The sequence below is a fragment of the Ciconia boyciana genome, chromosome 16 (assembly GCF_034638445.1).
Source record: "Ciconia boyciana chromosome 16, ASM3463844v1, whole genome shotgun sequence".
In the NCBI taxonomy this organism is placed as follows: domain Eukaryota; kingdom Metazoa; phylum Chordata; class Aves; order Ciconiiformes; family Ciconiidae; genus Ciconia; species Ciconia boyciana.
In genome coordinates, this window is record NC_132949.1 from 2,046,397 (window position 1) to 2,062,429 (window position 16,033).

The 16,033-nt window shown below is 45.4% G+C and overlaps 1 long non-coding RNA gene across 1 annotated transcript; it reads left to right on the plus strand.

The window, feature by feature from the left end:
• Positions 1–236: 236 nt before the first annotated feature.
• Positions 237–10,128, plus strand: LOC140660243 (uncharacterized). Its single transcript, XR_012045361.1, has 3 exons — positions 237–436; positions 1,612–1,670; positions 10,059–10,128. It is a non-coding gene; the product is annotated as an uncharacterized lncRNA (long non-coding RNA).
• The last annotated feature ends 5,905 nt before the right edge of the window (positions 10,129–16,033 follow it).

The following is a 16,033-nucleotide window of genomic DNA, read 5'->3' on the forward strand; positions in this document are numbered from 1 at the left end:
GGATTCAGACTTGTGGTGCAAGGCAGCGTGTCCTGCCCCAGGACCTGTTTCCCTGCAGACTGTGGTCCTCCTCGTGCGAGTCTGCTCATTAAATGCACGCCTCCTCACATCCATATCTGAGGAGGCAGCAGGCGGTTATTATATGTCTCTGGAATCTGATTAATCTCAACCTAGACATAATATTAATAATTTAATATTCCCCTGCATATAACATTTTCTCTTGCCTCCCACATAGCCCAAGTAAAGGGTTAGAGATTTGCCTCAAATAATATTATCTCGCTGTTTTTCTACTCTGAGCTTTAACCTTTCCAGATTTTCCCATTAAAACACATGGAGGGAGAAAAGAAACAAGATCTTGTCAAAAAATAGGAGCCTCTAAACCGATGACCGTCAGCCCTTCGTTGGGAGTGGGTTCCCCCAGCGCTGGATTTGGGATGTAAGTGGTTGCAGTGGCCTCTTTGAAGTCTGTCATTGCTAAAACAGTCCTCTTCCTCCTTCTCTTCTTTAGGTTAAGGCACCCATGTGAGTCAATCCATCCTTGCCATCATCCCCTCATCTGTCTATCCTGGGCCACCGCACTGCTCCAAGGCGATGGGTGCTGAGAGCTGGGTCAGCATCTCAGGGTTGGTGGCAGGAGAGTGCATCTCTTAAGGACTTTGCAGACCATAATCCTATTTATACCTCCTGGTCCAGTGGTTGCCTCTCTCACGAGGGCAGATGACTGGTGACTCCTGCTTAACTGCAACATGAGCTGTGCCAGGCTTGCCCGGTGATCAGTGGTCATTCCCTGTGTCGGTCATTCCCCTTTTGCTGAGTGAAATGCTTTGTGTTTGTCCTTGCTGAACTGTCTTTGAGAGTTTTTTCAGGCTGTAGCTCCAATTTTTTCAAGGTCAAGCTAAACGCCTGATTTTGGCATTGCTATTTAGGAATTGTCTCGCTTGGACTCTGCTTGAGTTTCTCCATCTTCAAAATAGGACTGACACTAATTGCCCATTTGCAATGCATTTCCAGACGCGTGGCTGTAAAGTGCTATGTGAAAAAAACAGGCATTGTTATTATGAAACCTTCAGGAAAAAAATTAATAGATTCATATAACTCCACAGTCATTAAAACAAACCTTATGTGGATGGAAGAGACCAGAACTGAATAAGCCTTGAGAAAACACAGCCTTTCACAATGAAACACAAACTGGTTTTAATCAGCAGAGCCAAATAAGTTTTATTTTCCGAGGTTTCTTTTTCCCCATCTCCTTCCTTCAGCATTAGCAATTGCAGAAGAGCACATTGGCCTGACGAAAAGAGGGGAACTTTGCCCGACTCCTGGTCTTAATGAATATCACTTTTAAAAAACAACAACAAAATACTCTGCTTGGGCTGGCCAGGTCTCAAGTTGCTTTCAGCTACACTAGGATCTCAGCCAGCCTTTCTGAGCATGTTATCCTGTGGTTAGAGCACCACTATTTGTCCATAGATTTTTGGACAAAATTGGGTTTAAGCCCCATCAGATGGTAAGAGAGGGCTGATGATCACCTCCTTGCATTCACTTCCTTTAGGAAGACCACACAGCCATTTTTCATTCTGCCTCACCAAGGCTTCTCCTATGTTTGTTTAGGAGACAGAAACAGCTTTCTGCTAAGAGGATGATGAGGTTACGCATCCTGAGCTGTCACGGTGAGTCAACAGCCTGGAGCTGGTGGGGCTGCCTGCAAGGCAAGGAGTGGGAAACACCCTCGGAGGGGAGCCCTGTGCTGTCCACCTCATCTCTGCCTGCACTGGGGACCTCTCTCCATCAGGATACCTTCCACACAGGGATGTTCTCATTGCTTTTTTAACTACCCTGGCTCCTCTATGATAACTTGACCCTGAGAAGGCCACCATCCCTACCTTTCACCAGCATGAGACAGCATCTAACTGGAAAAGGACGGGAGAGCTAACTTTCATTACGATAACAACATCTATCTGTCTGTCTATCCCTTTGCCTCTTTCCTCCATCCAGGCTTTAGACTCTCCATGGACCTTGCCACCATCTGCCTAATGACTGGCATGCTGGAGGCTGGGGTCGTCAAGGCTTTGCTGTGCTTACAAACAGCTACCCCTGTACTAAGTTGACCCTGTGCTGATCACCCAGCATCACAGACTTTCCATTTTCATATATACCAGGTGACTTTAGTGTCCAGGGCAAAAAGCTGTTGTAGAAGGTCATGTTAGCACCTAATTCTTGATGTGGAACGTGCTAGCTGTAAATCACTGGTGGTGGGATTCATCGAGGAGAAGGAAAAGGGAACTTCCCTTCTCACTTTATCTTGCTTTCCTCACATCGAATCCAAGCTCATCTCTGGGGTGAAGAAGGTAGAGACTTAGCATCTTGTGAGCTGTCAAGGAGGAAAACCTCAGAGAAAATGGCCCAGCCACCTCCTTGCTAATGCACCCGTAATTTTTAGTAAAACTGTGATGTCTGTTTGCACGTTCATTTGTAAGTACTCAATTTAATGACATGTCTTGCAATGACCTATGTGGAGGAGGGCTTTTGGATGACGCATAGGTCGGTCTCATTCCTGCATGGGAAACTTCCAGTCTATGCTACTTTCACTGTCTGGAATAAATGAGCACCCTCCTGGTGATGCCATCAGGCCATGTGAGCACCAGCCAGACCTGGAAATGTGCAGGCTCTTGGTAGCTGTAGGTGTAACTCATTGGCAAAAGTGTGTGTATCTATTTGCAATCTATTGTCTCCTGCTAACAGGTTTAGGTCCAGACCAGTAATGGTATTTAATCACCTAACTCTTTGTAATTACATTAGTATGTAGACATGTAATTATATTTTGTCCTCAACTAAGCTAGGTCCATCATTTTTCATTTGTTGCTGGCAAAGACTGTGCACAAAGATGTGTAGTAACTTTTAAGCAACTGCCAGTTCCTGGTGATGCTGAGACCTTCATTGTTCAGCTCAGCTGGCCAATGTATATGTGCTAAAGCTGGTGATCTTGCCTTCAAATCTAACCCAGCCTGAGGTTCATAAAAATGGCACAGTCATTGCATTGTGAACAAATACTCTCAAACAGTAATGACAGTGCCCTAAAGCAATTTCCTTCTAATGTTGCTTGAGATGATGACAATGACTCATAGAAGCCTCCAGATTCTTTGGCCAGGCGGGATATCCCACTGATGCTGGGGGTCTCGCACTTGGGTGAGACTTTGTGTCCCATCAACCCAAAGGGTGAGTGAGTGGGTGGTGCCTGGGCTAGGCCGAGGAAAAAAGACAAGGGAATAGCAGAGACCAAGAATAGAACTGATGATATAGCAGTAAGATGAGTTCTGGATTTTGCAAGCAAAAGGTATATTCCTCTCCTCATCATTTCTGCATAGACTTTTTTTTTTTTAAATTTTCATTTTATGGTACTTCTGGAGACAGCAGTGCAGGAGTACATAGTCTTGTCACTGACGAGAGGGTGGCAGGCTGCCACAGTACCGGGCAGATTCCTCAGCTATGAGACAAGTACAGTGATGCACACGTGTCTGTTGGGCGGTTTAAGTTCTCAGTAGCTCTTCTGGAGCATGACTAACAGGTGACCCAAAGAGAAAGGTGCAAGAGAGGCACTGCACAAATGCTGAATAAAGGAGAGTCTCCTTGCCACAAAATGTGCAGCCTGATGAGATGGGGACAGGGCAGGCAGTGAGGAGCAGCGTAACCCAATCCCACTGACTCTCTTCAAGGACATCCATCCAGTGCCCTTGAACCGCTACAGACGACAGTCTCACCTGTAGATGTTTCTCCATATGAACTTATGAATGTGAAGCATCAGCAGTACATCACCCAAGACAATTCCTTGAGGCAGCCGGTCACATCAGCCAGTCTCTCCATTGTGTTTGTCACAAATCAAGTTATTACATGCTGCGTCCAACATGACTCCGGTGTTACTCACCATGTTTACTTTCCATCTAACTGACTGCTTCTTGCAGCACAGAACCAGTCGTGCCAGCTAACAAATGCCATCTAAACGGTGTGGAATGAACTTCTTATGTGCTAGATATGTTAGGTCATGTAAGTCCCAAGGGGTATAATTAGAGATCGCCCTACCCGCCTTACACATGTTGAGCTTGACAAGGCTTGTTGGGCTGCGAACCCCCCAGTAGCACAAGTAAACAGCTTGCAATGGAGTCTGCCCAGAGGGCTGGCTGTTCCCTCGCTGCGGCGCATTGCCCGGTGCCAGATTCATGGGCTGAAGATGCCTGCCCGTGGGTTTTCACGTAACAGTTGTGACAGCCAGCTGGGCGATGCTCTCCGCTCACAACCCATTCCCATTTGCTTGCTGCTTACATGTTGCAACCAACGTGGGCTTGGAGGTGACTTGTAGCATTCTGCTATGAAATATTACTGCGGGGAAAATACCCTTCTCTTTGCACAATTAGTTTGGCCATGAATATTTTTCTGTTAAAAAAAATCAGTCTCTCCAAACTGAAAATATTTTGCTTTTTCCATTGCTGCAACTTCCTCCCATTTTCCAGTAGCATAAATAGAAATGGATTTTTTTATTTTAACTTTAGATTCTTATTTTGTGAAAAGACCAAAAAAAAAAAAAATTGCAAAGAGGTAAATGCATCTGGCAAACCTTCACTTATTAAAAAAAAAAGTCATGCAACTTGGAAGGACATTTCCAAGAGAATATGAGAAAAATGTAAGATCAGCTCTATTTGAAAAGGAATTGCCATCTTTAATTGATAAAGGGCAGAGAGGAAACCGTTGTTCTTAGTTAAACACAGCCCAAACCTGCAGCTTATAAACGTCCTGTTGATCTCAGGCTTGTGGTCCCTGTTTCTTTTTGCTTTTCATCTTCAAATCTGTTTTCTTCCCCTCTTATTGTCATGCCTGACTCCTTTTCTCTTTCTTGTAGGAGGTCAGCTTTTCAAAACTGATCTTACATCCAGAGTCAGTGTCCTTGCATCAAAACATCCCAGCATCATGAGGGTATTTCAGTGCACAGAGGCTGCTGTTTATGAGCTGTTTATGCATCTTTCTCTGAAGTCCAGGCCACACAGGCGTCTGGGCTGATGCGAGCTGGAATTACCCATGTTTCTAGGTCAAACATCTCAGAAGAACTCTGATCCTCCAGACAGAAACCCCATAGCCTTCAAAAGGGGAGGAGGATGCCTCCAGTTAAGCTCTTGGCGGTGGGAGGAGAATGCCGTTTTCCTTTTAATTGATTTTTTTAAAACTCTGCCCTTCCAAAAAAATAGAATAAAACCCAAGGTGCGTGAAGGTGTGAAACAGAGCAGGATGTTAAATACGCAACCTACGTCAGCAAGGAGCTTGCTCTTAATCAACCATCCACCTGAAATACCTGGGGGCAAGGAAGGAGGCTGTGGGAACATGTTGCAACAGACTGAAGCCATCTCAGAGGAGAGCTGCCACACAAACGGCGAGCTGGAAGGGTGGCTTCAGAAGCCACTTGTTGAACCTCTCCTGTTTGATCCCCGCGTAACAGCACGCCAGAAGCAGGATGAAAATGTTAATTCCAAGAAAGTCCCCGACCTCACTCCAGCAGGTTTATTATCCTAATTGACTTACGGTGCTTGGTTCTGAATTAGCCTGCTTGGAAATGTGATCGGCACCAGTAATTTTCCACTTTATGACATACTTCATAATGAAAAATTAAAAAAAATAATAACTAGCAGTAGTATTAGATCACTGGCGCTCATGAACTAGCCTTAGTTTAAAGTATGGTGTAGGAAAGAGGGGTTTTTTGATGATGCATCCTTAAAACCGTGTCTGTGTTACTCTTTTGCCATAATTAAATTATTGCTTATAAGAACTTTTGCTTGGTCAAAAAGAGAAAAAAAAAAACAATTATAATAATTCCATTTCAGTGTTTTCCATAAGCTCCTAGCCAAGTTGGCCAATAACTAAGGCAAAGAGCAGGGGGAAAAAAAAGGTATGTATTGTATACTCACTTAAAACTTGGCTGGAAATGACCTTTTATTGTCTAATTTTTTTTTCCATGCCCAACTTGGCTACTTGAGGCAAACTCATTGCCAAGTTTCTATAGTGTGTTATTTTCCTATGTGTTATGTGTTCAAAAACATTTTAAAAAGCTGCCCTCCAAGTGTTGTGCAAAGGTTTTGCATGGACAAGGGCAGAGGAGCCTGGGTTTGATAGCATTACCAGTGAAGATGCTGGTGTTGAAAAGCTAGATGTGTGTTGCTTGCTTTTTGTTTTGGGCTTTTCCCCCCCCCGCCCTGTTCCCCATGCAGCCCAACATGGCAAGATCTCCAAATGGGCTGCGCTAACAAATGCAGCTGAAGACAGCCATGTGATGTTAATATAAACCTCCTCTGTCAGCTTGGAGAGGCACCAGGAAATCGCCCCAGGAATGCTTTTTGCAGCGCCTGTCTCTGCTCGGTGCCACGCGGTGGCATTTGTCAGGCGCACTCAGCCGCGGCTCTCCGGAGGGCGCAGGACCTTTTCCCGCTGTCTGGGTCACTGTAACATGTGTCATGTTGTGTCTGAGAACATCGATGACTTCTCAATTAAAAAAAAAAAAGAAAAAAAAAGGGAAGTGATTCTGGGTTGCAAAAACCAACCCCAAACCCAGTTCCTGTCATTCTGGCTCATCCCTAAGGATCTGGCCATCACTTAAGTGATACTTGAGTCATGATAAATAAGAACTGCAGCTCTCTCCACATTTCAAGGATAATTTCTCTTTGAGTCCCTCATTCAAAACACCGCACTGGAATAAATATAAAGACCAGGGGCTCAGGCATATTCTTATTTGGGATCATTTCATTTGAGAAAGGAAGAAAAATTATTTTAAAGTTTGATGCAATTTTTTTGTTGTTGTTGTGCAGTTTAAGTTTGCATTTCACTGCATTTGCCTCAGAGACATGTTTAATTTCTTTCTTTTTTTATATTTAATTTCATTTTCTTGTTTTTATGAAGTCCCACAATGTTTTTTTGTGGTGAGCTGCCATGGTGTTACCAATGCATCTGAAATATTACAGGCAGAAAGACAGCCACTTGAAAGCAATAATGAGGGCAAGTCTGTCCTAGCTTTTATTTCCTATATGTATGTTGTCTTATATAAAGTTATACAAAGGGTAAAGCTTTCAGACATCCTGATCCTGCAACTGCTTATAAACATATTTAATTTTATTATCCAGCAGCACAAGCTGAATACATCTATAATACAGAAGTATAAGCTCTAGCTTTCGACCCTAATTTAGAAATCCAGCTACGGAAAAGGAAATAATAGTGCAATTTTCAAATGTACAAGTTTTCTCTCTGCATCTTGTGATACCAAACATCTTTTAAAACCCTACCCCAAATGATTTAGGAGCAAAAGTCCCATTAACTGAGATAGGAGCCTAAACCAGTCAAATGTGGCAGAAGGCGATTATAGTCCTGATGGGTCCTTTTCCATTTTATGGATCATCCTATTTGCCCATGCTTATTTTTCATTCTGGTGTAGATGGACTCACTCTTTGTTAGCATGTTGGTAGCCGAGTGCATATTTAACTCTGCTATGTGCACTGCTGGCATTTGTTGGGTTACTTACTTAAATGTAGGTCAAATCAGAGAGGACTTGGAAGAAAAGTGATGGAGACAAAATTGAGAGAGGAAAGGTTGTGTGCAGCATGATGCACACAGATGGCTTATTATTGCTAGGACCATGTGGCAGAATCCAAACTCATCTGACAGTCTGTTTTCGTGATACAAAACTCTTTCAGGGACTGCTGAACCTCTGAAAGTAGCTGGGTGCATTCTGCATGATGTTCACACTTCTCTGACCTTGCAGAAGCCTTGGAGTAGCTGCAGTTTCAAATCTAGTTTGCAAACTAAGAGGTTTAGTGCAATGCTTGTGGTGGGATGGAGATCCAACCAAATATTTTGGTGTTTGCCAGTCTTTCAACCCAGACTCACCAGGTTTCTGTAGGTTTCCAGAGAGCAGATGGACATTTTGTAGGTCCCACCTTGCCTGGCATCTCTGCAGGGGTGAAAGTAACTCAACAGAAGCTCTTCCCTGTGGATCAGTCCTTACCTTTCTCCTGCTCAAAGACTATGCAGAAAGCAAGAATCAAGTGACTGAAGGATTTATGTTGGAACTAGATCCCCATGGATCAGAACACGAATAACACCTCCATCCCCTCCCAAATCTTCCAGGCCTGACCTTTCACAATCTCCATTTCCTGACCAATGACTCCAAAGAAAATAGAGCTGCTAGTTGGTATTTAATGGAAATCTGCACAAAACTTGTCAAAATACACCACCATGCCTGTCAGATGCCTGGGACAAGACCTCTACAGTAGTTTCCAGAAACCCAGTCCAATTACTTACATTTTAAATTATCTTTAATTGTCGCATGTGAGCTACAGAAACATTTTTCCCCACTCTGAAGCAAGACCTCGCTATTAAGAGTCACCCCATAATTGCAGCTTTAATAGGGGGACTGCAGCAGGTCACCCGCGAAGGTTAGCGCAGGGTGCAGCAAGGTGAGAGCGGCTGCTGAACACCAGTAAGTGGAAGTGACACATCACAATAGTCCCATCAATTATGGAGGGGCAGTTTGGAGCTTAAACTTTTTAGTGAATCTAATTACCTCGCCAGATGTTTTAATCCAATCTCCTTGCCCCTCCTCTGCCATCAAATACTACATTGTTTTTTGAGTTCCTGATGTGAAAAGACACCTTAACTATAGAATCTAGAATAAATTTGAGGTTTTTTGCAGGAACTGAGCATCCCTTTGCTAGCCGAGAGATTATTCAGGTTCACGTGTGACTCAGTACTTGTGGGATTGCACTGAATCAGAATGAACGCGCTCCTGAATTGGTAAGGGTGTCACGAAGGGTGCAAGACTGATGAAACATAGACGAGATGGTGTAAATGTGCTCAAGAGCAGAATGACAACTTGTTAGCCTGGCAATGCCGAATTTAAGCAGGCCCTGTCAATAGCATTAGAGATGCTGCACCAGATTTTCCAAGGCCGTTTGCAAATTGACCTAATGTTCCTGTTGACACAAAACCTTGAAGGCACAGCTAAAAGCAGCATCGCTGAACAGTCCTGATTTGCTCACAGATTGCGGTCAGATGCGAGCATGAAAGAAAATACTTGCCTATGCATCCAGGAGAGGGGAAAACAGTGAATTAACTGTGCATGCAGATGCATGATATTACCTTCCAGAAGCGCAGAGCAGGTGTGCTGGATTTGGCTGGGATAGAGTTAATTTTCTTTATAGGAGCTGGTATGGGGCTGTGTTTTGGATTTGTGCCGAGAACAGTGTTGATAACACACTGATGTTTTAGTTGTTGCTGCACTGGTCAAGGACTTTTCAGCTTCCCCTGCTCTGCCGGGTGCAGAAGAAGCTGGGAGGGGGCACAGCCAGGACAGCTGACCCCAACTGCCCAAAGGGCTATTCCATACCATACGGCGTCATGGCCAGTATATAAAGCTGGGGAAGAAGAAGGAAGGGGGGGACGTTCGGAGTGATGGCGTTTGTCTTCCCAAGTCACCGTTAGGCGTGATGGAGCCCTGCTGTCCTGGAGATGGCTGAACCCCTGCCTGCCCGTGGGAAGGAGTCAATGAATTCCTTGCTTTGCTTTGCTTGCGTGCGCGGCTTTTGCCTTCCCTGTTAACCTGTCTTTAGCTCAACCCAGGAGTTTTCTCACTTTTACTCTTCCGATTCTCTCCCCCATCCCACCGGGGGCGAGTGAGCGAGTGGCTGTGTGGGGCTTAGTTGCCGGTTGGGGCTAAACCACGAGAGCAGGGAAGGAACCTACCAGCATCAGGAGGAGTTTCCTCGTCATTCAGCGAACTGTGTTTTTTGATTTGGTGGGAAAGCTGGGTATGTGCATGCAACATGTTGACCAGTCTTCAGCCTGGACTGCAGCGCGTGGAGAAAATCTCTGTCTTTGACAACTTAAAACCCAAACATGAAAAAACCCAACCCAAAACAGAGGAGTCTCAAACTGTTAGAACGCCAATTGAACAATTTGATGGTCCTTATTTTCACCAGTTTATCACATTAATAGTTGCTTTTCTTTCCTTCTCGCCCCGACCTGTTCCCCAGTGAAAGAACATTCAGACTTGTACCAGGCACAATGTTAGTCGCATGCTCTTGGGATGGAAACATGCAGGGCAAGGAATGAAACAAGCCTGTTTATAAAGCCTTCAACACACTAGGCAGTGGAGAAGAGCCCACGTTTCCCCGTAAAGGCCTGAATGGACAAGAATGATGTGAAACACATGGAAAATATGGAAAATGTGGAATAAGTAATAAAATTATAAATAAAACAAATACAATAAATTGGGAATGCAGTTTTACTCGTAATGATTTGTGTTCCTAGTAACCCAAGACTCCCTTACCTTTGGAAAATTGCATGTTTTTCCAATGGGGGAGCTGACTGCAGGTGACAGGCCTGAGGGGTTGTGCAGTGGGCTGGATCATTGAATGGCTCAAGCGTTCAGCAGGGAATCAGGGCTCCAGCAGCCTTGCATAAGCCCTTTCTCTGACAATGACTTGCATCATGATCTCAGGAAAAATCTCTTAATCAAGCGGTGGTTAGTGTTAGTGCAGGAATTTTGGCCAGAAAGGAATCTTAGCTTGTTCTGGGTAGAGAGATTTGCCTGGTGGAGTCACCCAGATGCGTTGCGCTGGGTTTGCTTTTTTCCCTGGGTTTTCTTGGTTATTAGTGACAGGACTTCATGTGCTTCCCTCCGTGGGTGTGCTCTCCCAGTGATACCCCATGGGTGTACTGGTGGGATGCTGACTCCAGTTTCTCAGTGCCATGAAAGCTGGCAGGTACTTCTGGATCTCATACTGTGGGGTCGCCTGCAAAATCTCTGCTTCCATAGAACGTTTGTACAGACGCTCTCTTTAACAACTTCAGTATCTTTTCAGCTCCAGAAAGGAATGCTCAAAAGCTGACTCTGAAAAAAAAAAATAAAGTGGTTGTCTGCTTTAACCAGTTCTGGTTCTCTATTATTAGATTAAAAATATCTAGAGTTATAGAACAAGCTTATCAAATACATGACATGTGGCTTGTACTCATAACTAGTCAAAGGTCTGCTGGAGCCCAGGGGCTAGCATGGTTAAGAGCACCTGTAGCAAAAACCAATAGGATAGAAAGAGTGATGGAGCTGGACTCAGCTGCCTCTGACCATCTGTCCCAATTAATTAGGTACCAATGTAGATGTAGTCTATTGGGAATGGCTTTGGCACAAGCCAAGAATAAGGCTTAAATTCATAACTTTCAGTCGGAAGACTTTATATCCAAATTGACCAAGGGCAGCAGAAGCCCAGAGGAGTGAAGCGACGTGCCCAAAGTCATTATGAGAACCAAAGTGTGCACACAAAGCAAGCCGGGGCCCTGCTCTTGCAGACACAGTGCCATTGGTCTGAGATGATTAAATGCTGAGTTATATGAGACTGTCCCTTTGCTGTATGTCAACAGCTTGGAAAAGTTGCCTTTGATACCACTGTGATGATTCGGTTTGCTGTGCTAGCAATAAAAGAAAAAAAAGGGGGGGGGAGGGGGACTACAAGCAACATATGAATTGCAGCTATTCTTCAAGGTGAAAGATCTGAATTTCCATTTTCCTGTGCTATTAGGACTGATATGGGTCTGACTGGCCACTATATGGTGAAAAAGTCCTTCCGTGTGCCAGTATTGAAAACTGTTTGTGCATTAGCTGGAGTCTTTGCCAGTGAAATAATATCGTCCCCTTTGTTTATTATATTGAAACTCGATAAAAGAAAGCGTCAGAGGGGGAAAAAAATAAGTTTGCGGTGTGAAATGAAAGTTCTCGTCTGGGCTCCAGGATGCAGCCGTGAGTAACGTCTGTGGCATCGCCCGGCGTCCCGCTGCAAAAGCAAGTTATTGTGCTGTAGCTGTAATCTGGGGGATTGCTGGGAGAGGGACAGTCCATGCTTTGCCAAGGGACCCCACACCCCATCAGTTATGGGGACTGTCCCCTTTCAGGGGCATTGCCTCCTGGGGTGATGATGACGGCACAGGCTCTGTAAGTGACTCAAGTCCAGAGCTAGATGCTCCACACTGCTATTCCCCAACAAGGCAGACCCATGCAAGCTTGTTTTGAAGCCCAGCATTATGTCGGTGCCCAGCATTCAGAATAGATTGCGCACACACCCCCCCACTCCCATTGTTTTGCTGAAAAAGCAACCGCATCTTGGAGCTATTTCTGGATCCAAAGCTAGCTGTGCTGCATTGCAAATTAGCCCGTTTTCTGTTCAGAGAAGACCCCAACCAGATGAAGTGTCCTTTTCAAATGAGAAAGGTAGACTCCATGTGTTGTCAATGTACTTGCAAGTTGATGGAGCCACTTTACAATATAGTGGCAAGAAATTATTTTAAATTACAAAATCAAAGCAAAGCTGAAACAAAACCACCCCCCACCCCCCCCCCAGCCCACAATTTCCCTGTACAAAAAAAGATATAAAAATCTCACATGGCTGAAATGCTGTGAGATTCCAAAAGTATTAAGCAACATCAATTTGTAAGGGGGAGGAAAAGTATTAGTCAGATTGTAGATGCTTTGGGCCAGTCCTCACAATTCTGTTTCACATCTGTAAGCACTGAGGGCTTTTACTCTGTGACAGGGACCTAGGCGTTAATGCAATAGGAACTGTAATAATAGCAATAACAACAATAACACCAGTAGAAATACTGGCATCCATCTCACCCAGCTCAGCGCACGCATCTCTGGGCTAGCAGACTATATTGATTTTTACCTGGGCAGCTATAACGTGCGAATGCATGGATGGATACAATAAAGCAGAAAGGCACCGGTAGCACAATATGGCATGGCTGTATTTCACTTTCTGGAGCCTGAGCTGACAGAGCTCTGGGAGGGAACAGCCAGTCCCTGAGAAAGCTCTTGCATTTCTTTGGTTCCAGGACCAGTCCAGCACCTTCAATATAACCAGCACAGTCTTTCAATAAATTGTTTTTCCAGAAGACAGACATTGGCTAAATGAATGAAAATATTAAAGGTTTATTTGAAAATGAAGATCCTTCATGTTTGGTTTTTGAAACGTTAGATGGTATTTCACATCATAGTTTCTGGTATCTGTGTAACAAGAGCATTAGAAGCAGCTCGGGTTTAAGTGAAATTTGAGATTCACATGACTCCAAAAGCTGGAGTTTTACAAAACAAGAAAACGAACATCCCTCTGCCCCAGCTTACATCATGGCAGTTTGAAATATAGAAATAATATTGCTTTCCTGAAATGCTGCAACTGGTCAACCAGTCCCTTCTCTCCTATACTGCTCTGTAGGATAGGTGTCTATCCTCTTCCTCTTGAGATGAAGGCTGTGATAAAAGGATACCCCATCAATTTAATATTAAAAAATAAGGAACACTAAACAGAAAGAGCCCCTTCTGGCGTCAGATAGCTGCAGCGTGGTAAAGTTCGAGAGCTGGGCATCCTAAGAGTTAAAGGAAGAAATAATCTCCCCTTTTAAGAGTGTGTGTGCACGCACAAGAGCCCAGTCTAGCATTTTGTCTTCACCAGCAAGGAACTCTCTCTCTCTCTCTGCATGATCCAGGTCACTCCGATTTCAGGAGACTTATTAGCTTTACAGTGTTAATGGAAACCAGTCTCCAGCACGGGGTGGAGCAGCGCGGTGAACCAGGAGGCTGGGAGGGGGAATTTGCTCTCCGAGGTGTTGAGTACTAAAAGTGGCAGCAACTTCTGACGGTTCCTAAGAACAGCCTTGTTGTGGCCCACTGGGTTTCTGGGCAGAGGCACCTGTGAGCAGAGCTAGAGAGCAGCCCCTAATGCTGCTGGAGGACCTTCCCTCCCACGGCAGATGTCCTGGAGAGTGGCATTAAAAAGATCAGCTCACTGGCTTTTGCATGGTAAGGAAAGACAAACACATGTTTCTACCCAGCCTTTGAAATGGGTTCACAGGGTTTTTCTACTCCTAACATATAGCCCCTTGATGTACAGCCCAAGATACTACTCGGCGTGTTGGGGAAGCAATGGCTGCTGTGCAAAGAGAGCCCAGAGAGCGCAGAGTAAGAGCTCGCTCTCGCTTGCTCTGCCTCCTAACCCAGGCAACCCCTGTGATTTTCCATGTTGGCATGTGTGACCTGGGATTGCTCCCCACCCTTTGCACCTGTGGCTGCTGCCAAGTCCCTCTGGGCAAACCCGCATCCCCGCTGCCTGCTTCCCTCCGCGGCTTTGGGTGCTGCGGCAGAGCTGCCCGAGCATGGTGAAACCAGAAGACTCCTCCCGGGGGGGTTGTTTAATGCACCATGTGTTAATTTGGGACAGTTAGGGGGTAATGCGTGCGGCAAAATGCTCATCTGCTATGCAGTGAGGTCTTTATGCTCTTTGCTCTGACACTCACAATTAATAGGACCTCTGAGGTGGTGCCAGTGCCATGTGCTAGTCCTTAACCACGACTAAAAGCTAAACCACCAGCCCAACTCCAGTAGTCACAAATAGATTTATAGTACTTATGCACTTGAACCAAGGGGGTGTGTGGCATGATAAACAAAACAGAGCAGGGCATCGTCCCTGCTTGCAGCTCTCCAGCGCACACGAACAGCCTTGTAGAGCAAAGCTGCTGCTCCAGAGCTGAGCTCTGCAGACCCCCCCCCTCCAGAAACACCTTCTCCCTCCTGCTGCCAAGTCCCTCCCTTTCCAGCATCCTGGAAGGACGGCTCCAGCTTCTGGTAGGAGATCTCCAGCAGGGAATTAGCAGCTGGGGAATTGCCCTCCGCCGCAGCCGTGTGGGAGCTTGCGTAATGTTCTAGCACTATCAGTCACATCGCTCATATTTACTTCTTTTGGCCTGATTCTCTGCCTGCCGAATAAATTTGCAGCTGCAGAGGCTGAGCTCTAGTAGAAAGCTGAAGGATTTACTTCCAGCTATTGAAAGGTTTATAGCTAAGAAATGTGAAGTTGCACAGATTCTGCTGCTGGAAATGTGTCCTCCTCCTCTTCCTCCCCCAGATGCTGCTGGGTTAGGGGGAATATTGCATCACGGACCACATTCAGCTGGTCCTCTCATTTGCAGAGACAAATTCCACCTTAAACATTGTTCGAAGGTAGTAATTCAGAGGCAGACCTTGTTGCTGGTGCTGGGAACAGAGTGGTTCATCGCTGTGTGGACGGCAGAGACACCTCATGGGCACTGTTTGAAGATGAGTTGGGATGAAAAATTCCTCCACGTGTTATCCCCAGCCATCCCTGTCATCTCTGCTCCATTAACTCTAGGACTGGCCCAAACATCTTCACTACGAATACGTGTGTCTGGGGGAAGGCTCACCAGCGCCCGCTGCAGCGAGGCACTCTGGAGTGCTTTTATTTGGCTAAAAAGGGTCATTCTGTACAACTTTCAAATTCACAAAAGGTAAATTATGAATGTGTTTGTCTGTGTTTGATTTATTATCAATAGGGAGAGACTGTGCTTCTGTGGGTAGCTGAATCAAACAGGACCAGGCCCTCGGATGAGACACTGCTTTCCCCGTGCCGAGGTATTTAGCACTGGGTACTTGGATTACTGCAACTGCTACAGCCCCTGGTTCATTGAACTGCCTTGTTCGGCTCGATGCTACTCTACAAACCCCCTCCTTCTACAAAAAACCAGAGCAAGACAGTAGCATAGACAGCATATAAACAGAATATAAAAAGCAGAGAGCTGGGGAGGGAAAAGGCATCCGAAGAGCAAAGCAGTTTGCCAAAAGAGAGGAAGAAGATGTGGCTGAGCAGACCGGAGCACTCGGGTATCTTCACCCGAGTCAGCCTCAGCATCACCACCTGCGAAGAAATGCCCCATGGTTTTGTCTATCTGGGAGATGTTAGGCAGGATGAAAGGTAGGTTTCTTACTCCTTAGTCTGTGTGCCTTCAGCTCTGTAGGGTTCCCGGTGTTGCTTTCTGCCGGGGGAACCACAAGACAACTTCTAGCGTTAACCCCCATGGTTCAGTGACATACGGCAGAGATTCACAATAACAGAAATGAAATCCCTGGGATTGCTTGTCCCAAAATGCCCTCTTCACTGTCCTCCTGCTG